Raw genomic sequence first — 22,241 nt, 5'->3', positions numbered from 1 at the left:
CAACTGGAGACTGGATAAAGAAAATGCGGCTTTTGGTTTTTTTTTTCTTTATAAAATGGAGTACTACTCAGCCATAAAAAATGAGAAATTAGAGATATTTATAGCTAAATGGATGCACATTGAGATGTGCTCTTTTTTTTTTTTCCAGAACTAAAAAAAGACTTTATTTATTGAGGTCAAGAGGATGCAAACAATATAAAAATCAAAAGCTTATCTATCATTTAACTAACTTGCCTTTCTCTGCTTGTCCAATGAGAGCTGGCTGTTATTTGTACATTTTCTAAGGGTCCTGATCTGCTCATGAAATCTTTATACATGGGGAAACTGAGGGGCAGTTTTCATAAGTGGCCCTTTGGGAGAACTCTCATCTGGGGAGGAATAAATGTTCAATTCTGCCTACTTCTTTCCCTTCTGCTTCATGTACACTACAAAATAATCATTGCACGCAATGGTGAGGCCTGCGATTAGTGAAAAGAAGCTCTGGAAGCCCACTTTGCCGTATCAGCACTGGTCCAGGTCCTTCCTGATTTTTTCCACAGTCAGAGGATCTTTCTGATTTTCTAAAAACTCAGGGAACTCCTTTTCCATGAGTACTTGCAGGTCCTCCCTTCGTTAAGTAGCCTTTGTCCCCGGCAAATTTGTGAAATGTAAACATCATGGTTTCCATGGCGTGTTCCATTTGGGATGGCATTTTGGTGAAGTCTGTAGAAGCAAGGGCTCTTGGGCTGCAGGCAGCGGGCAGGCGGTGGGTGAGGTGATGCTCTTAAGTGAAATAAATAGGACACACATGTGTAAATACAAATAGTTTCTCTAGTGTGAGAAACTGAAAGTGTAAACAAGGACTAAAAGGTATAATAGACAATGTGAAATAGGAAGAAAAGGGACAAAATGTAAGGTAAAGTGGGAGGGGTAGGGGAAAGGAATGAAGGGGATGAAATTAATATGAGAAAATTTAAAAATGGAAAAAAGTCTTTGTAAATGAGGAGGGATGGAGGGGTTGAATGGAGGGGGCGATGGATGAAAAATAAGAACCAAGAGAGATTATGTAAAGGTGCAAATTTCCAATGATGAATGTCTTTATAGTGTATGCATAAAATGTACCAATAAAGTTAATTTTAAAAAAGAATATTTCTTTCTCATTTCAACATTTGTATGTACAGCTAAACAGAGATGAGGAAAACCTGTTTCAATGCTAGGCAACCGATGGCAGATAAATATATTATCATACACCTTCAACCAGGTAGGGTAAATTGTTCAAGTATATTTTAGTAGTTGGCTAAAGCAGAGATACAAGGGAAGTAAAAATATAAAAAAAAGAATTTCAAATGGTACTACAGAGCTATGTATTTCTGTACATTCCAGCCTTTAGTTGTTCTTTTTAAACCCATAATACATCTTACAGCTCTGTCTTGGTGGTATTATCACCTTAAGCAACCACGAAAGAAACCACAGCAATCTCCTGGGGGAAAGTGAAACTCAAGTGACTAAGGCCAAGTCAATTTATAGCCAGAGGAGTGGCTGTTCTTAACACTGAAAGACATATCCTACTTGACTCCTGGGATTGACTTGGCAGGTTATATGGTTTGAAGTCACACTATGCAATAAGGTGGCATATTGAGAAGAATAATAGCCCAGGAGTCAGGAGACAGGTCTCGGTTTTGGCAATAACAGTCGTGGGAATCCTGGTAAGTCAGTCAGTGCTCCATTTCCTTATCTGCACACAGGGAGAAATTCTTGCTGTATCTTGCAGCTTCTTAATGGGAATCAAATCATACAAAACACAAGTTTTTATTAATATTAAATAAAAGAGAGGAAATAAATACCTTGTAGTATTTATTAACTATTCTAAATAAATTTTGTGCATTGTCCACATTACCATTTCGATATATTTTATTCTTTTCATAATTTCATATTTTATTATCAAAACTACCCTTTGTCAGGGGCCAGGGATTTAGCTCGGTGGTTCTGCCTCCTGCCTCGAAAGCTCAAGGGCCCAAGTTCAATCCCCAGTACCAAAAAAAAAAGAAAAAAATCTACCCTCTGTCTTACATAAGGAAAATATTGCTTGTTTTCTAAAAAGGAAACTGACAAAGTGTTGGGGACATTTAAAACCTAATTTGTAATATATTCATTGACCAATTTTCTGAATAAGAAATACCTTCCTGAACAATTTGTGCTTTCCAGAAAATGATACACCCTGTCTTTGAATGTAATGAATTGCCCTTCTGTGAATATTATAAAAAGGATTATCCCTACATTAAACAGAAAGAGATAAATAAATATTACATGAGCCCCGGCTGCCAAAAGGATCCATGTCCAAAAAAGTGCCAAAAAACCCAAGGGTTTAGTGATTTTCTTTCATAATGTGGCTTAGCCTTGATATGTAAGGAAGGGCTAGATCTGAGGAAACTGTGAGAGACAGAGGAGAGGGAGGCTTTGCATAAACTGAATTTTTACATGAGCTGAGAAAAAAACAATATATTGCACCATGCTCTAGATTTAATATGTAAACAACGTGTATTCCAGATGACAACGGCAGAATGTTCTGGTGTTCACTTTAAGCAGATGAAGTAAACTACTGCTGCACTGGCACATTAACCACGGCAGGTGCAATTCTGGTTGTTTTTGTTGGATAGTCTTAAGGTCAATCTAATGCACACACACACACACACGCGAGGTTGCCATTTTACCAAAGCAATAATGACTCCTATTTCAACACATTAAAATATTAAATTATGCAATTGTTAATGTCAATACATAGGTATAATTGATAATAAAATTCAACTGTCATTTCTCTGTATAATCCAAACAATGTAACAGACAAGAGGTTACATATAAGGTGGTCATGTTCATTGAAGAAGAAAATATTTCTGCAATTATACTCTGGAAGAAAAGCAAATATTCCTTAGCAGTACATGTTGCAGTATTTCTCTCATTTTTAAATAGCACTTTAAAATTTACAAATTTTTATAAATCCACTGTCTTTTCCACCAGGTTAATGAGAAAAATGGTAATATAATAATGATATTAATAAAGATAATAATAAGAAAGATAATTAGGCAACTACTGAAGCTCACAAAAATCCTAAGATAGGTATTATTATTACCTCCATTTCAAAATAGGAGTTTAAAATATAAGGAGATTAAAGTGTTTGTTCAAGATCACAAAAATGGATAAGCCTGGATTTAAACTAAAGCATTAAGAATTAGATCATAGTTGTATGTGAGAGTTGAATGGCAGGAACCATGGTTAAGTATTTGCATACATTGTTTTATTTAATCCTCCATAACTCCATTAATTTAGTAATATTTTGATGATCCTCTTTGTAGATGGCAAATTGAGATTAGAATGATATAGGGTCTTCCACTTAGGATATCATGTATCTGGATTTCTCTACAGGTGGTTGAATCCATTGTCAGCATTTAATTCCTGCACTCTTCTATTTTGCAAAGGAAAAGAAGTATTTAAAATGACTTGTGGAGGGGGTGAAGGGCACACAGGTAATGGGGAAAAAATAAGAACCAAGATACATTATGTACAGGTACAAGCACCCAATGATAAATGTAAACATATTGTATACCTAGAATGTACCAATAAAAGAATTTAAGGAAAAAAAAACCTTTCCCTTGACTCAACTCCTTTGAAAATGCACATAGTTTACTCTGATGTGGGTATTTCCATTGCAATACTATGCTTATAATAATAATAAATAATAAAATAAACTTAATCAATCTTTTCAAAAAAATGACTTGTGCATAGAAATAATCTGACCAGTTCACAACACAAAAGCAAAAATCCTTCCGATTCTTCAAACTTTATTTTGTTTTTCATTTGTAATGAGTTACTTTCTTAGGAATGTGGTATACATTAAGAATTTTAAGAACAACCACACAAAATACCACTTCAGATTATGAAGGCTTATATCTTTTCAATGTGTGAGTACAATATCCATTCAGAAAAGAAACCATATGCTCTTAAATATAGCTTTGCAGTAAAAACCTTTCATACTAACTGGGACAAAAACAACTACTTAAAAAACTGAAAGGCAAACAAGCTGCAGAAATGCATTTTCAAAACGTTATTGACCCGTTTTTCAAGAACAAGGAGTCATTTAGCAACATTTTCTGCAAACCCTAAGTAACACTTTATTTAGTTGTGCCTTCTAAAGTGTGCGTCCCACAAAACCACTTCTGTGATGTTTCTGTAAAAGTGTAAAACCTAAAAGTAATAATCAGAAAACATCAGACTAAGTAAAATTGGGGACATTCTACAAAACAAATGCCCAGTACTCTTCCAGAATGTCACAGTAATAAAAGACAAAGAAGGACTGAAGAACTGTTAAAGATAAAAGAAGACTAAAGAAACAAGGCAATGAAATACAGTGTGATCCTGCACTCATGAACCAGAAAGAAAAAATATGATTTTATCTTTGGCTAAAAGAAATGAGTACTTTTGGGATGATAGTGAACTTTGCGTTAGAGATGTAGTTAAGCTGATAATATGTCAAAGTTAATTCTTTTATGTAGCTAATTTTACTGTGGTTATATAAGAGAATGTCTTTGTTTTAACAAACTCATTCACAGTAAGGAGACATTATTTTTGTGATCCTTAATTATTTCAGAAAAATTATGTGTATCTCCATCCATGGTTTTTATGGGGCTGGTTTTATATACCTTAGCCCATTGCCTCATTCCATTGCCAAGAATTGATTTATTTTTATTAAAAGCAGTGCACATGCCTTAGCATTTTAGAAGGCACAAATATAATATAGGCAAAAAAATGTTTCCTATGCTGATTTCATGAAAATATGGCTTTGGATGATTATATTGCTATAAGCTACATTTGTAGTTTAAAACTCTGTTACATCTTAAAAGTTACTTTGGCTTCTCCAAGCAACAACATGGAAAGGGTAGGGGTGTGGTGATGATATTCGATCAACTTCATTATCCTTCCAGCTGTCATCCGTGTCATTCTTAACCCACAGCTGCACTGGGTGATTTCTTAGCCAGCTCTGAGTATGCTGGAAAGTTCCTAAGAAACTGAACTCTGATCCCCACACGATGCAGATTCCGTCAATCTACTAGACTTGACATGTCTCCTACCTAATTGTGAGTCTCTAATTATTGGAAACATCTAACTATGACCTCAAAGTAACCCATGGAAAATTGTTTCCAGGCATATATATATCTTCACTTTAAAAGAGGGGCATTCATTTTCAAATCTTCCATGTCCTTTTCCAGTTAAAAAATACAAATAGTCCTCCTTTTCCTAATTATTAACTTGTTAGGTAATAGCTTACGCCTCTTTCTAAGGGATAACTTCTTCAAAGAATTATAGATATATTTGGTCAAATTAATTATCTTTCAATTATAATATAAAAAAGTGTTAGCAAATGAAAAGTTTATATTTTCTTAAGTATGGTAAAAATAAATAGATCTTTTTTGATTCTTCCTTAGAAGTAAAAAGCCTTTGTTAAAGTGATCTTCAGATCTAATAACTATGAATCTGATTCTCCATATAATGTGAATATAGATAAAAGAGAATTTTAAATATTTTCATGCTCTGCCTTTTGGGGAAAATATACCATTTTACAATATGTTACTGCCTATAAAACATTTAACTATCCTTACTTTGAAAATAGACATCTCAATTCTTTAAATGTTAGGAACAGTCAGTCATCTTACCTCTTGGTTCTTAAGGGGGACCAAAGAGAGACTAAACAATAAATACCCAAAATCAAAAGTTACATTGACATACCTTAACTACATATTAATTTCTTATTTTAGCATAAAAATTTATGGGTTCAGAAATTTTTTAAACATGCTTTCTAAACCAATTAAGAAGCTTCAATCTCAGAACTTAACCCTCAATGTTAGGACGCCCCACTTTTTGCTTCATCATAGTTCCTGAACATATTACATCTTCTGTGCTCTCATGTCCAGTTGATTTTACCTATCTCACTTCATTGTTTTGTAATTACCTCATTAAGTTTAATCTCTTAAATTCTTGGTGTCTGAAATGTCTTATCCATCTTTTGCTGTCAAGTTTAAGTATCGCCTTTCCACAGACCACCTTCTCCCCCAAGATAACATTAAATGTGCTCTCATGAGCATCCCATAGCACTGTTGCATATACCAACTGGGCTATTTCAAATGGCTCTCATTAATACTGTACAGGTGTGATAATTAGTTTCATATGTCAACTTGACTAGGCCACACTACACAAATTTTGGGCCAAATAGTATTCTAAATGTTTTTGCCGCAATATTTTTAGATAGCTTTAACATTCTTTAATTTTTTAAATCAATTTATTATTATTATGTTTGGACTATGTAAGGATTACATTCATTGTAAGGAATTGGTATATATACATATCTTAATTTCTTTTTTCCCCCTTCGCTCCACTCCCCTTTTATTTTGCCAGCATCACATTCATTTATTATTACAAAGTTAATTATCATATATACAGATTAACAACCAGACTAATAAGCCAAAGAACATAAAAATTATAGGACAATTATACTAAATCAAGGTACACTTTTGGAGACATTGTCCATGGTGGATAGCAATAAATTTTCTCTCTTGCTTTTTTTTATTATGTCTTTTATTTAATATTTTATTATATATTGAGTTTTTAAAATAAGATGCTGTGAAATATTTAAACTTGTCTATCTGGTTTACTTCACTTAAAATTATAGTGTCAAGGTGCATCAATTTTTCTACAAATGACTCCAGTTTATTCCTTTTTATGGCAGAGTAGTACTCCATTGTGTATAAATACCACATTTTCTTTACCCACTCATCTGCTGATAGACATATAGGCTGTTAACAAGATGTAGCTATTATGAATTGTGGTTCTGTGGACGTGGGTATACATTTATCACTGTAGTATGAGGTCTTTAATGCTTTTGGGAAGAAGAATAGTTGGGTCATGAGTAATTTCTATTCTTAGTGTTTTGAGGAATCTCTATACTCATTTTCATAGTGGTTGTATCAGTTTACACTCTCATCAACATGAAGAAGTGTTCCTTTTTCCCCATAGCCTCACCAGCACTTGCCATTGCTTGATTTCTTGATGGTAGTCATTATTTTTTTGTCATTAAGTTTATTGGTACATTTTAGGTATACAGTACAGTTACATTCATCATTGGGTTCTTGTACCTTTACATGATGTATCTTATTTCTTATTTTTCCCCATTTCCCTGCCCTCCCTTCACCCCCTCTACCCTTCCCTATTTACAGAGATTTTGTTTACATTTTTTCCTTTTCTCATATTTTTTCTTTTCCCTTCTTTCCTTTCCTCTACCCTTCCCACTTCCCCAACTCCTTTAGACCTTTTCTTCCTATTTCACATTATCAATTATACCATTTGAACCTTATTTACTCTTAGTGGCACAGTTAGTAATAGCTAAAACTTGGAAACAGCCCAAATGCCCATCAACTGGAGACTAGATAAAGAAGATGTGGTTTTTCTATAAAATGGAGTATTACTCAGCCATAAAGAATGAGAAACTAGAGCCATTTCTAGCTAAATGGATGCACATTGAGGTTATTCTCTTTTTTTTTGATGGGGGGGTACCAGGGATCAAACTCGTATCCTTGCGCTTGCATAGCAGGCGGCGAAACCACTGAGCTAAATCCCCGGCCCAGAGGCCATACTCTTAAGTGAAATAAATAGGACACACATGTGTAAATACTGAATAGTTTCTCTGATGGTAGTCATTTTTTCTGGAGTGAGATGGAATCTCAGTGTTGTTTTAACTTGCATTTCCAGAATGGTCAGCAAGGCTGAACATTTTTTTCACGTATTTATCAACCGCATGTATTTCTTCATCTGACAAGTGTCTACTAATTTCAGGTGCCCACTTTTTAATTGAGTCTAAATTTAGAGGGTCTAATTTATTGAGTTCTTTGTATATTCTAGATATTAGTCCTATTACTGAGGAATAGCTGACAAAACGTTTTTCCCATTCTGTAGATTGTCTCTTTTCTCTGCTTTCCTCTGCTGTGCAGATTTTTCATTGGATATGATCAAATTTGTTGATTCTTATCTTTTTTTGTACAACTGGGATTTTGTTCATAAATTCTTTGCCTACATGTTTGTCTTCAAGAGTCTTACCTATTTTATCTTCCAGCAGCCTAAGTGTTTCTATTCATGTGCATAGCCAGTTTTCCCAGCAACATTTGTTAAGGCGGCTGTCTTTCTTCCAATGAAAAGATTTTGTTCTTTTATCAAAGATAATGTAGCTGAGTGTACCTGGAGTTTTTTCTGCATCTTCTATTCTGTTCCACTGACCCATAAGTCTGGATTTTTTGCAGGTACTATGCTATTTCTATCAATGTATCTTTGTAGTATAACTTGAAGTCTGGGACTATGATGCCCTGTGCCTTGCCCTTGTTGCCCGGAATTGTTTTACTACGCTAGGGTTCTTCTGGTTCCATATGAATTTTAGTATTGCTTTCTACAGTTCTGTAAAGAATGCTATTGCCATTTTGATTAGGATTGCATTAAATCTGTATAAAAATTGTAGAAGTATGGTCATTTTCACTATACTGTTTCTGTCTATCCAGGAAGAGGGAATATCTTTCCATTTTCTTATATCCTCTTCAAACTCCATTTTCAGAGTACTATAGTTTTCATTATAGAGAACTTTTACTTCCTTGGTTAGGTTAATTCCTAAGTATTTAATTTTTCGTCATACTATTATGAAAGGTATTGTTTCCCTAATTTTCCTTTCAGTGAGTTTGTTATTGGTGCACAGGAATGCTATTGAAATTTGAGTGCTGACTTTGTATCCTGCTACACTGCTGAATTTGGTTATAAGTTCTGGGAGTCTTTTGGCAGAGTTTTTGGATCTTCTATGGAGAGGATCATGCCATCTGCAAATAGTGACAATTTAACTTCTTCCTTTTTAAATCCATATTATTTTTATTCTTTCTTTTCTTTAACAGGCAATTTGCACCTTAGTTTGAAAAGAGATGAATAAATTATTTAGATTAGCCATGTAGGAAAGTCAATAGCAAAGACCAAAGCTAAGGTGAACTGAAGAATGCATTCCACATTTATAAATAGTAAATTGCTGTGAACACCCTAAGGCCACATTTTAAAACTTTTAAAGATAGGTCAGACTTTTGTTTGAAATAGAGAAAATTTTGAATGGTAGCCAAAAAAATAAAAGGAAGAAAAGAAAAGAAAGAACTTTTTGAACAGACCAACCACTCAAGGAAGACTAGTTGCCCTCAGGCTGATAGCTTTTAAGAACCTATTTAACTTCTCCAAAAGAAATTGATTTTAACAAACTAATTGAGAATGTCATCAGTTAAGAGTGGGCCTGTATAGATCTGCAAGTTGTTTACTAAGTTATGAGTTTCAGAGCGAGAATTAATGAAATGTAAATATCCAGTAATAAACCACAATTTGCTTCACTGAAAACAAAGTGGTTCTTTGGTCATCTTAATTTAACTCTGTTTAGCCAGTTCAAGGAACTATCCAAGCCATTATATTTATATATATAGAGAGAGAGAGAGAGAGAGAGAGAGAGAGAGAGAGAGAGAGAGAGAGAGAGAGAGAGAGAGGGAGATCTCTTCATTGCATATTTGTTAGGACCAGCAATTTTCTAAAGTATCTGATATCTCTCACCCTTGGGGAATATTTTAAGTTCTCAGAGTGATGAGAGAGAGCTACTGGGCTGAAATAGGAAGAGTCCAGAAATGTTTCAGTTTATGCCAAACAGAAGGAAATATCCTGCCTCCCATGATTTTCAAACATCTTCAGTGAATTTCCATGAACATTGCTTGTGTCTTTATAATTATCAGTGAGGATAGTATCATTCCATTTTACACAGAAACACAGATACTGCTTGTAAAGTTTTAAAATAACCTAAATTTTCTAGAAATAAACTTCCACATACATTGAGATGGTTGAGCTTTGCTCTGTTCAGAAGGTTATCAAGCATTGCATGCTTTTCCAGAAAATTATGTCAGTGTTCCTCAGGATATTTGAGCCCAGACTGCATGGCTGTATTTGTTAGTATCTCTAGCTGTCACAAATTCAGTGATAGTATATTCAAGCATCCGACTACTTCATTGTATCTTCTAGAATGAACATGCCACAGAATTTACATATTGAAATATATTTTGAAAATAAAATATTTGAGATTTATATATCTTTATTAAAATGATAGCATTATAGTACCTTTAAAGATTATGTTTGTAAGTAGTTTCTCCTACATATAAGGTTTATTTCAGAATATGAAATGTAGTGCTAATGTATTTGTTATTTAAAAGGATTATTAGGTCTGATTAAATTCAGAAATACTAACCTAGAATCTATCCTGATTAATGAACCAAATGTATATCCATGGCCTTAAGTTTAGAAATGCAGTAGTCATTCAATCACTGAAAAAAATATTTTATTTCTGTGAAATTATGAAATTATCATAGTATGGAGCATCGTTTCTTAAACATGAAAACTTTCTTTTTTAAAAATTCAAGGACCTGATTTCTTACCTATCATTGAGTAGAATTTAGGCACACATATTCCACTGTATTTTTGGTTTTTTGTGTTTTTTTGTATCAGGGATCAAACTCAGGCCCTTTCGCTTGCAAGGCAGGTGCCAGAACCACTGAGCTAAATCCCTGGCTCCACTGTTCTTCATTGTGCTGTGTCACATGTTCCACCATTCTTCACTGTCCTATGTCAAAGAAGAAATAATGAAAACACATTTATTTTATTCATTAAGCATTTATAAAATATGATTCAGGTGCACACTATTACTAGAGAATTCAGTTATTAATGATTCATTGGAGACTTTGTTATAGTATATAGTCAAAGTTGTAGCCCTGTGAGCTACAGACCCATCCTCTAATTTTTATAATGTGTGTAAAATATGCTAATAATCCTACTGAGGTGGAAAAGAAAGAAGTCTTTATTATGAATGACTTAAAATAGCTTAGATTCTTTTTTATTTTTTTTAATTTTATTTTATTGGTATATTTTAGGTATACAATATAATGACATTCATCATTGGAAAGTTGCACCTTTACATAATCTCTCTCGGTTCTTATTTTTCCCTCTTCCCCTGCCCTCCCTTCAACCCCTCCATCCCTCCCTATTTACAAAGACTTTGTTTCCATTATTTTCATTTTCTCATATTAATTCTATTCCCTTCTTTCCTTTCCCCTACCCCTCCCACTTCCCCTTCCCCTTTGCCCCTTTTCTTCCTATTTCACATTACTTAGATTCTCTTTCAAACTGACCTTAAGGTATTGGAAGTTCTATCTGGAAATTACATTCGGCTTTATGTTTATCAAACCCATTTAAGTAAGTCGTCTTCTTCAGTGAACCCTGAAACTTCAAAAGGAAAGCAGGAGGGAAAGTAAATGTAGGATGGGGCCTCCTACCTAGCCTGCCAGATGAGCTAAATTAATTCTGGATAAATCAGAAGGTGAGGCAACCATAGCCCAACTTCTTCTGCCAGAAATACTTTCCCACAGGGTCATCTGGATCCACCAAACCTATTCAAATTAGTAACAGGCATTTACCATTTCGTACTGTTATGAAATCCTGGTAACCTTTAGAAAGAAGCATAATAAGTAAGCAAACCAACAGGTAAATAAATGAAAATTTTTCTCTCCAACCTTCTCTCTTTGCCAGTCACCATTGCCTATTAATTTGACAGCACAGCAGATTCATTTCTTTCATTCTATTTTATGTTAAATCTACCCCATTGCTATTTTCATTACTTATTTAAACAAAAATACCCTATGCTTCCACTCCTAATATTTACCCTCCCCATTTTTCTAATAAAATCTCACATCATGCCATGTTTTAGTGGCTACAAAGTCAAAATCTCGGAATCTGACAGTATTGAACAATCTAGACTCAGAGGTTTAATAACATTTCCTGAAATAGCTTTAACTCCCTTTGCCTTGTTTTTACAGGTTTATTGAAATATAAGTCACATGCCATAAAAATCATCAAAAGTATATAAAATTCAACTTAAAACAGATCTTGATTCCTAAAGGAGTCAATTCCAGTCTCCAGCCCCCAGCCTTAATCAATGTTAATCTCCTTTTTTTCCAGAACTGGGGATTAAATCCTAGGCCTCTGACATGCTGGCAAGGACTCTATCACTGAGCTATATCCTCATCACTTTTTAAAAATTTTACTTTGAGACAGGGTCTTACTAAGTTGCCCAGACCTGCCTTGGTTTTACTATCCTTCACCCTTAGCCTCCAGAATAGTTGGGATTACAGGTGTGTGCCATAATACCTGACAGTGCTAATTTAACTTGTCTATAAATTTATCTATTCCTGACATTTCCTATATGATATGTGATCTTTGTGACTGAATTATTTTAATTATCATAATGTTTTCAAGCTTCACCCATGTTTTAGCATTTCATTCATTTTAGAGATAAATAATATTCTATTGTATGAATATGCCACAATTTGTGTATCCTTTCATCAGTTTATGGACATTTAAATTGTTTCTATTTTAGGTCCTTATAAATAATACTTTTATACCATTTTTATAAAAGTTTTTGTGTGAACATGTTTTCATTTTTGGGAGCATATGCCTAAGATGTATTTCAGAGTCATGTGATAATTCAATGTTTAACTTTTAGAAAAACTGCCAAAATTTTTCAAAGTAACAGCATGATTTGCATTATCACAAGTAAGGTAAAAGTTCTAATTTATCCATCTCTATGCCAAATTTTATTATCTGTCTATTTTCTTAGAAACATCCAAGTCAAGTGTGAAATTATATCTCATTGTGGTTTTGATTTGCATTTCCCTAACTACTAAAGATATTGAGCATGTTTTGTGTACCTATTGTCCATTTGTATATCTTATTTAGAGAAATACCTATTTATAACCTCATACAGGAAAGAAAGGTTGTAACAATGAATCTAACGTCCCTAAGAAAGTGCTAATCACAGTGGATCATTGGCTGTTTTCTTTAAACTAAATTCAGGGTTTCCATTTTGTCTCATAGAGGTACTTATGTAATCATAAGAGTGGCCATTAAGTTCCACATGCTTTACTAATCACATAAGATGATTGTACATAATGATTAGGAGGAATCATCAGATACTTACACTAGACGTGTCATCATTTGGATTTCAGTTTTTTCATTAGTAAAATGGCAATATAATAGTTATCTTAAAGGTTTCCAATAGACAATAAGTAATAAAATGCATGCAAAATGCTCAGCATAGAATTTGGCATGTGGCAACCACATTACATTTCTTTAATAATAATAACATTCTTATTATTTATTATTATTATCAGTGTATCATTTAACTCCAGAACAACATTTCCTCCTGCCAGATTGCATCTAAGATCTTGTTAGAGAAACAGTATTTCAGTAGAGGTAGTTTAATAAAAGGGACTAAGTACAGAGGTATTGGAGAGGTGACAACAGGAGAAGTTGTGGAAATTCAAAGAATAAAAATTGTAATAAAATCCTACAATATTAGTAAGCTTTACCAATGCTGGGGTACAATACCCAACATCCACAACTTAAAGGAGGAGACTTTTAATTTGTCTCAAGATTTCAAGAGGATTAAGTTCATGGTCAGCAGGCTCCTGAGGCAGAAACATCATGGAGGAATAAATGAATGGAGAAAGAAAATATGTTATATATAAACAATGGAATTTTCTTCAGTAATAAAGAATAAATTACTGTAATTTACCAAAAATGGATGGAATTGGAGACCATTATATTAGATGAAATAAACCAGACATAGATGAATATCATATGCACATGGAAGCTAAAAGTGTTCATCTGAAAGCAGAATAGAGATTGTCAGATTCTGGGAAGAGTTGAAGGGAGGGAGGACAGAGAATTTGGGTAATGGGTACCGAAATAGAGTTGGAAGGCAGGAATGACTTTTAGTGTTCTCCAGCACAATAAGGTGAATATAGTATGACTTAATTCAGTATATATATATATATATATATATATATATATATATATATATTAAAATGAACTACAAGAGAGGAGCCCAAAGGCCCTAAACATGAAGAAATGATAAGGCAATGGGAATGATAATTACCCTGATTCCATCAGTATACTTTCAACACTTGCATTGGAATATCATGCAGTACCCATTAAATATGTACAATCATGTGTTAATTAAAATGAAGAATAAAATAAAATTAATAATAATGTTACAATGAACTTGGGAGTGCGGGTATCTCCTCAAGCATTTGATTTCTATTACTTTGAATATGTACCTACGTGTAGGATTTGTAGACATATATTAGTTCTGTTTTCAATTACTTGAAAACACCCATACTATTTCCATAGCTGCTGCAGAATTTTACATTCCTAACAATATACAATTTCTCTATGTCCTCATCAGCCCTTGTTTTCATTTTGTTGTTTTTGATAGCCACCCAAACAGGTGTGTGGTGGTATCTCATTGTAGTTTTGATTTGGATTTCCCTGATAAATAATACTGACCATCTTTTCATATATATGTTGGTCATTTGTATGTCTTCTTTTCAGAAATATCAGTTCAAGACAATCACACATTTTTTTCATTAAGTTAATTGGTACATTTTAGGTATACAATACGATGACATTCATCATTGGGAATTTGTACCTTTACATGATATATCTTGGTTCTTATTTTTTCCCCATTCCGCTGCCCTCCCTTCAATTTTTTTCCTTTTCTCATACTTCTTCCTATTTCACACTATGTATTATACATTTTGATTCAGCTAAATGGATGCACATTGAGGCCATACTCTTTTTTTTTTTTCTGGTACTGGGGATCGAACTCTGGACCTTGTGCTTGTGAGGCAGGTACTGGAACCACTGAGCTAAATCACCGGTCCAAGGCCATACTCTTAAGTGAAATAAATAGCACACACATGTGTAAATCTCTGCTGTGAGAAACTGAAAGTGTAAATAAGGATCAATGACACACTTTTAATTGGTTTATCTGGGTTTTTGTTATTGACTTGTAGGAGTTCCTTATATATTTTGGAAGTTAACCTTTTCTCAAATATATGGTTTGCAAATATTTTCTCCTATTCCATGGGTATATCATACTGAATGGTGAAAAATTTTAAAGATCAGAAAGAAGACAAGAATGTCTATTCTAGACACTTCTTTTCAACATAGTACTGGAGGTCATAGTCAGAGCAAATAGGCAACAGAAAGCAATACCATTCAAATTGCAAAGGAAAATACAGAATTATCTATTTGTACATGAAATGATTCTACATGTAAAAATCCCTAAAGACAACACAAGAAAAACTGTTAGAATTTAAACAAATTAGTACAGTTACAGGTTATTAACAAACTAAAATCTTTTGTGCTTCTGGACACTATCAGTGATCCATTCAAAAATGAAATGAAAAATTGATTTAACAAGAATAAAATCTTTAGAAATAAGCCTAAGTTGGTGAAATATTCAACAAACAAACAAAAATTGATAAAGAAACACAAAATTAAAAACAAACAAAAATTGATAAAGTAAAGGAACACAAATAAATGGAGACATTACATGTTTATGGATTGAAAGACTTGATATTGTTAAAATGTTCATACTACCCATAGCAATCTACAGATTTGATGTGTACATGTATTTTAATGCATATAAAATGTGTTAGTTCTTATTCTATTAATTTTTGTTGCTATCCACCATCATTACTTTCAAGATGTGCATATGCTACTCCTCATACATCCAGTGTGCTGCTTCTAACAGCTCATAACATTTCAAGGTGAACATCCACATCTTACCTGAACACTAACCCAGGGGTAGACAGGTAGTCTGTCTCCATTTCCCAGGCATACCATCAATACTCAATAAACATTACTGGACATGTACCCTAATGCAACTTTATGAAAATTTCCCCAAACCATAAATTTAGGCTCCAAACTGCTAAAGCTTAGGTATGTAAGCATTTAATTTTACTAAGTAGTGTAGCTCGCTCTCCTGAATGACTGCACTGGTCTGCAGTTCCAAAAGCAATGGCAAAGAACTTCACGTTTGCAAATTTCTGAGTACACTTGGCACCATGTAGCTTTCTAATTATTGCCAGTCTAAAATATGTAGAATGATCTCCTTTTCTTTTAATGTATATTACCCTGATTAATGATCATTTGGAGAATCTTACATGCATGGTACCTTTTGTTTCCCAGTAAATTGCTTCTATATACCTTTGATCCATTTTTTGTAATTAGGTCTTTTTATATGAGACAAATTATATTTTTATGTCAGATATTAAAGATATATTTTCTGATTATTTCAACTGTAAATTAAGTTTTAAATAGAATTCCTTAATTTTATAGAGTTAAATTCATAAAAACGTTTCTCTTGTGATTGGTATTTTTAAGATTTTAAGAAATCATGCCCTATGAATCATGCTTTTCTGCATTTTCTTCTATTGATGCTATTTTCTTACTATTCAAATTTTAGCCTTTGCTCTAGTTACAACTCAACATTCTATGTGGTGATAAATAATAAACTAGTTTTTTTAACTCATAGTTATCTAATTTTCTTAACACCATCCATTAAATAATCCATATGGTCACTGGTGTGTGTGCATCATAGCTGTGTCATTTTCCCATCTATGGTCTTCTCTGAATACCCTGTAGAACTTTACTTGCCTTACTTTAATAACACAGTATTTATTTCTGTGACTTTGTTTTATTTCCTAATATCTGATTATCAGTCTTATATCATTATTCTTCTTTTTAAAGGCTGACCTAGCTACTCTTGGATTTTATTCATCTATACAATTTCAATGTAAGTTTATCAAGTGCCTTAAACAACATCCTGTAATTTTGACTATGAAATGTTTGAATTAATTTGTGGAGAATAGGTATTTTGTCTTACTATGTTGTTTCAATTGAGAGCATGGGTTTCTCTATTGTTCTCTATTAGAGTTTAATTCCCTTATACACATCTGATGTGATCTTGCTTAAGCTAACTCCTAGATTACAACTGACACACTATTGTTTTATTATGAGTTCTAGTTGACTTGTGATGTTCTCATCGGATGATGCTGTTTTCAGCAACACAGCTGCTAAATTTATTTTTATTAATTCTGAGAGTCTCTCTAGCTGTCAGATTTCCCAGGAAAAGTATCAGTCCATCTGCAAAAAAATTCAAATTGATTACCTTACCTTCTAATCCTTATATATGTTTTTCTTTCTTTAGTTTAGTCTAAGTCTTCCTTTCCTAAATTAAAATGTAACAGTGATAGTAAACCATATTACCTTGTTCTGTATCATAAAGAAAATGCATTAAAGTTACTCCAGTATGTGTACTATTTGCTGTCAGGTGTTAGAATACAAATTTACCAAGATAAGGTAGTTGCTTGACTTTTTTCTAGCCTGAGAGAAGTTCTAATTTTAAATTAATAAAAAGCAAAACCAAATATTTATTCTATATTGGTTTAGGTAATTTTATAAACTATCCTTTAATCTACATATATGAAAAATAATATTGTTAGCTTTTCTCATATTGGAACCCCTGTATTTCTGTGAAAGCACTACTTGATTATTTTATATTATTTAATACAGTTGAATTTGGCTGGTTAATATTTTATTCAAGATATTGACATTTAAGCTTATAAGAAAATATGACATCATTGTAGTATTTAAAATTATTCTTATTAGATTTTGAAATCAAGAGTGCATTATCCTCACCAAATGAGTTGAGCAAATATGCTCTTTTTTAAGTTCTTGTCCAAGGCAGGGATTTAGCTCGGTGGCACTGTGCCTGCCCCTCAGCACAAGGTCCTAAGTTTGATCCCCAGAACTAAAAAAAAAAAAAAAAATTCTTGCCCATAAGATAAAAGAAAAAATAACTGTTCTTTGAAACTCACATATAAAAAAATCCTGTTCTAATGCTTTTTGACAAAAGAGGGCTTAACAATTATTTGATTTGCTTTTATACTACTGAATTTCTCTATATCTTCTTGCATCAATTTGGATATTTAGTATTTTTGTGGGAGATAATATACATTAACCATAGTTTCAATTATGTTAGTATATATTTGCACATGCAGTTATTTTCTAAATTATTTGTTGCATATAATTTTCAATGTAATTCTGCATTTTCTTTATTATATATTTTCTTTTTTTCTGCAGTACATTGTCAAGAGTACTTAATTTTTTAATGTTTTAAGTGTAATCTTTTGTTAATCTTCTGTACTAGATTAGTCACTATTTTATTGATTTATACCTTGCTCTTTCACCTTTTACTTTTCTACAATTTAATTTTTATTTATCAAACTACTTGAAGTAAAATTTTTAATTCACTCATTTTAAATATTTCTTGTTTGCAAAAAATAAATTTGAAGCTCTAAAATTTCCTCTATGTTTCTGGTTGTGTTCTTTGCGTGGTAATTTCTACTTTTAGTTTTTTGAGGAATCTCCATATTGATTTCTGTAATAGTTATATCAAGTTACAGTCCCACTAACAATGGAGAAAAGTTCCTTTCTCCTGATAGCCTTGCCAACATTTGTTATTGGTCAATATCTTGATGGTAGTCATTCTTTCTGGAGTGAGGTGGAATCTCAATGTTCTTTTAATTTACATTCCAAGAATGGACATCAACGCTGAACGTTGTTCCATGAATTTATTGGTCATTTGTATTTCTTCACCTGAGAAGTGTCTTTTCATTTCAGATCCCTAGATCTGATTTTTCAGTTTGGGAGGATCTATTAATTTTTAGTTCTTTTTATATTCTAGATATTAGTCCTCTGTCTGAGGAGTAGCTGGCAAAACTTTTCCCATTCTGTAGGTTGTCTCTTCACTGTTAGTGATTATCTCTACTGTGCAAAAGCTATTTAATTTGATGTGATCCCATTTGTTGATTCTTGGTATTATTTCTTGTACAACCAGGGTTTTGTTCATAAAGTTTTCACCTACACCTATGTCTTCAAGAGTTTTACTTCTTTTGTCTTTCAGTAGATTAAGTGCTCTGTTTTAATATTTAGATCTTTGATCCATTCTGATTTTAATTTAGTACTTGGTGAGAAATACAAGGCTAGGTTACACTTTCAGTATGTGAATAATCAGTGATTGTGATGCCTCCTGTCTTGCCCTTGTTCCCCAGTATTGCTTCTGTTATTCTAGGTCTCTTTTGGTTTTATATGAATTTTAGAATAGCTCTCTCCAGTTTATAAGAAATGCTATTAGTATTTTGATAGGATTGGGTTAAATCTATATTACAGCTTTGGAAATATGGCCATTTCGACTATATTGGTTCTGCCTATTTGGGAACAGGAGATATCTTTCCATTTTCTTATATCCTCTTCAATATCCTTTTTCAGAGTACTATAGTTTTCATTGTAGAAGTTTTTTACTTCCTTGATTAGGTTAATTCCTAAGTGCTTCATTTTTCTTGATGCTACTGTAAGGGTACTGTCAGATATCAGAGGAGAATTGAGGCCTAATTGGCCTCCTCTATGAGCACAAAAGAGAAAGCCTGGACTCAGGGATGATTGCATATTGCAGGTTCTAAAGAAACTTAAGACACTTGAGGTTAAGTTATTTATCAGAGCATGTACTAATAGATACTGGAAAGCAGAAGAATCTTGTGTTACTTTGATTGCTTGTACCTGTGTTTGGGAGAATAAAGATCAGATGAGCCAGACATGAGAATTTGTACCTGCACATAATATATCTTGATTCTGCTTTTTTCCCCAATCCCCTTCCTTCCCTTCAACCCCTCTTCCCCTTCTTATTGACAAAAGCTTTGTTTCCAATTTTTCCTTCTAGTTTTTTTTCTTTTCCCTTCCTTATTTTTCCCCTCCTCTTTCCCTTGATTCCTTAGCATTTGAACAACTTTTCCCATTTCCCAATATCTATTTTACATTTTGCTCTTCATTTATCCTTTTAGTTTCTCACACCAGAGAAATAATGGGATGCTTAATGGTAAATTTATTTCACTTAAGAGTGTGTTATCAAGGTGCATCCATTTATGTATAAATACCTCAAGTTCTAAGAATCTTTTGGTGGAGTTTTTGGTAGAGGAGTGCATCTTCAACAAATAATGATAATTTGACTTCTTTCCTTATCCATACTCCTTTTATTTCTTTCTCTTGTATTATTGCACACATGTTTTGGGAACTAAAAACAAAAGTGGTGATAATGGGAACCAGGAAGGAAGTTCCCCTGCTGCCATCCCAGGCTCCTAGGGCAGAGAAGCTCAACCAGTCCCAGCACCAAGAAGGAAGCTAACCCACTGCCATCCCAGGCTCCTAGGGCAGAGAAGGTGAGCTGGTCCCAGCACCCAGAAGGAAGCTCCCCACCTCCATCCCAGGCTCCTAGGGCAGAGAAGGTGAGCCAGTCCCAGAAGCCAGAAGGAAGTTCCCCCACTACCATCTCAAGCTCCTAGGGCAGAGAAGGTGAGCTGCGTGGGTGCCAGAAGCACCCTCTCCCATGGAAATGAGAAGACACATAAACAAGTCTCAAAAACAGACTTCTGGATCACCTACAGCAGCCCCAAAGGGAAACGAGATGGAACAATCTGATACTCAACCACCTGGACTCTCTGAACTGGCAACAAAAGAGGATCTGGGAAAAATGAAATCAGAAATAATTACTCAGATAACAGCAAAGATTGTGCTCATGGTGCAACACATGACTAATAAATCTAGGGAGGACACAGATAAAAAAAAAGAGGATCTGAGGAACATGATGGAATCCCAACATAGGAAACAAATGGAATCCATAAAAAAGTTACAAACAGATTTCCAAGAGATTAAAAACTCCATCGAAAGTCTGTGCAGCAGAATGAACCAATGTGAGGATAGAATTTCACATATAAAAGATAAGATTGCAATTAGTGAGGAGGAAAAGAAAAATTGCTTTAAAATTGTAAGGGAACACGAGAAATCAATCCAGCAGCTGCTAGATGATGCAAAGAAGAATAACATAAGACTGATTGGAGTCAATGAAGAAAGAGGAGAGAGTGCAGATGACATAAAAAAACTGTTCACAGAAGTGATGGCAGAAAACTTCCCAAGGAGGGGAAAAGAACTTGACATACAGATAAGTGAGGCATATAGGACTCCAAATGGCCTTGATCAAAAAAAATCTACACATAGGCATATAGTAGTTAGGATTCCAGAAATCCAACAGAAGAACAAAATTCTACAAGCAGTGAGAGAAAAGAAACAAATCCCATACAAAGAAAAGCCCATCAGGATCACAGCAGACTTCTCCATGCAAACCCTCAAGGCAAGAAGAGCTTGGAGTGATATATTTCAAGCGCTAAAGGAAACAGCCTCCAACCCAGATTGATGGACCCTGCAAAACTATCTTTCAAAATTGATTGAGAAATGAGATATTTTCATGATAAAGAACACCTCAGGAACTTCATGAATACCAAACCGGCACTGCAAAAAATTTTAGACAATACCCTAGGAAAAGACAATGAGGATCACAACCCCAGGAAACCCAGCAGAATGAATCCATTGGGTGTGACGAATTAAACGCAAAGGGAGAGAATCCAACAAAAAGAAAAAGTCATGACAAGGCTTTTTTAACTTTTAACCTTATCTCCCTAATGAGTGTATAATTCAATCTTATTATTGTACTGATTAGTAATTTTCTGATTCTAGAGATGCACACCATTCCTTGTGCTATACTGGCTATTTATCATCTCTTACATCTACGTTTTAATTGGGTTGTCTATTAATGAGCTCTAAGAATTCTTTATATATTCTGACCATAGGTTATATGTATTGTAAATATGGTCTGTTTAAGGACTACTTTTCATTTTAATGATGTAATTTAAAGGAATCCCATTTATCAATTTTTTTCTTTTATACATCATGTTTTTTTGTATCCTAGGTAGTTCTTGCCTGCCCTGAATTCATAAATATTTTCCCTTATAATTTCTTCTTAAAGTTTTATACTTTTAGGCTTTCTTATTTAGGTTCATAGATCCCTTCAAGTTATTTTCATGTATGGAAGAAAGGGTTGAGGTTAATATTTTATATATGGATACCAGGTGTTCTAGTGCCATTTGCTGCAAACACTATCTCTTCCTCGACTCTTGAATTGAGTTTATATTCTGTAAAATGCTAATGTGAAATAATCTTTCAAAACTCAGTGGACCATATATGTGTGGTTCTATTTCTAGATTCTCTGTTTTATTCCAATGATCTATATGTCTTTTCTTACACCATCACTGCCTTGATTACTGTAGCTTTAGAAGAAGTCTTAAAATTAGGCACTAAACGTCTTCCAACACTGTTTT

This window comes from Heterocephalus glaber, unplaced genomic scaffold (genome assembly GCF_053883595.1).
Source record: "Heterocephalus glaber isolate CG9 unplaced genomic scaffold, H.glaber_assembly_v1.0 deba00001594, whole genome shotgun sequence".
NCBI lineage: Eukaryota > Metazoa > Chordata > Mammalia > Rodentia > Bathyergidae > Heterocephalus > Heterocephalus glaber.
This window is presented reverse-complemented; position numbering follows the sequence as displayed.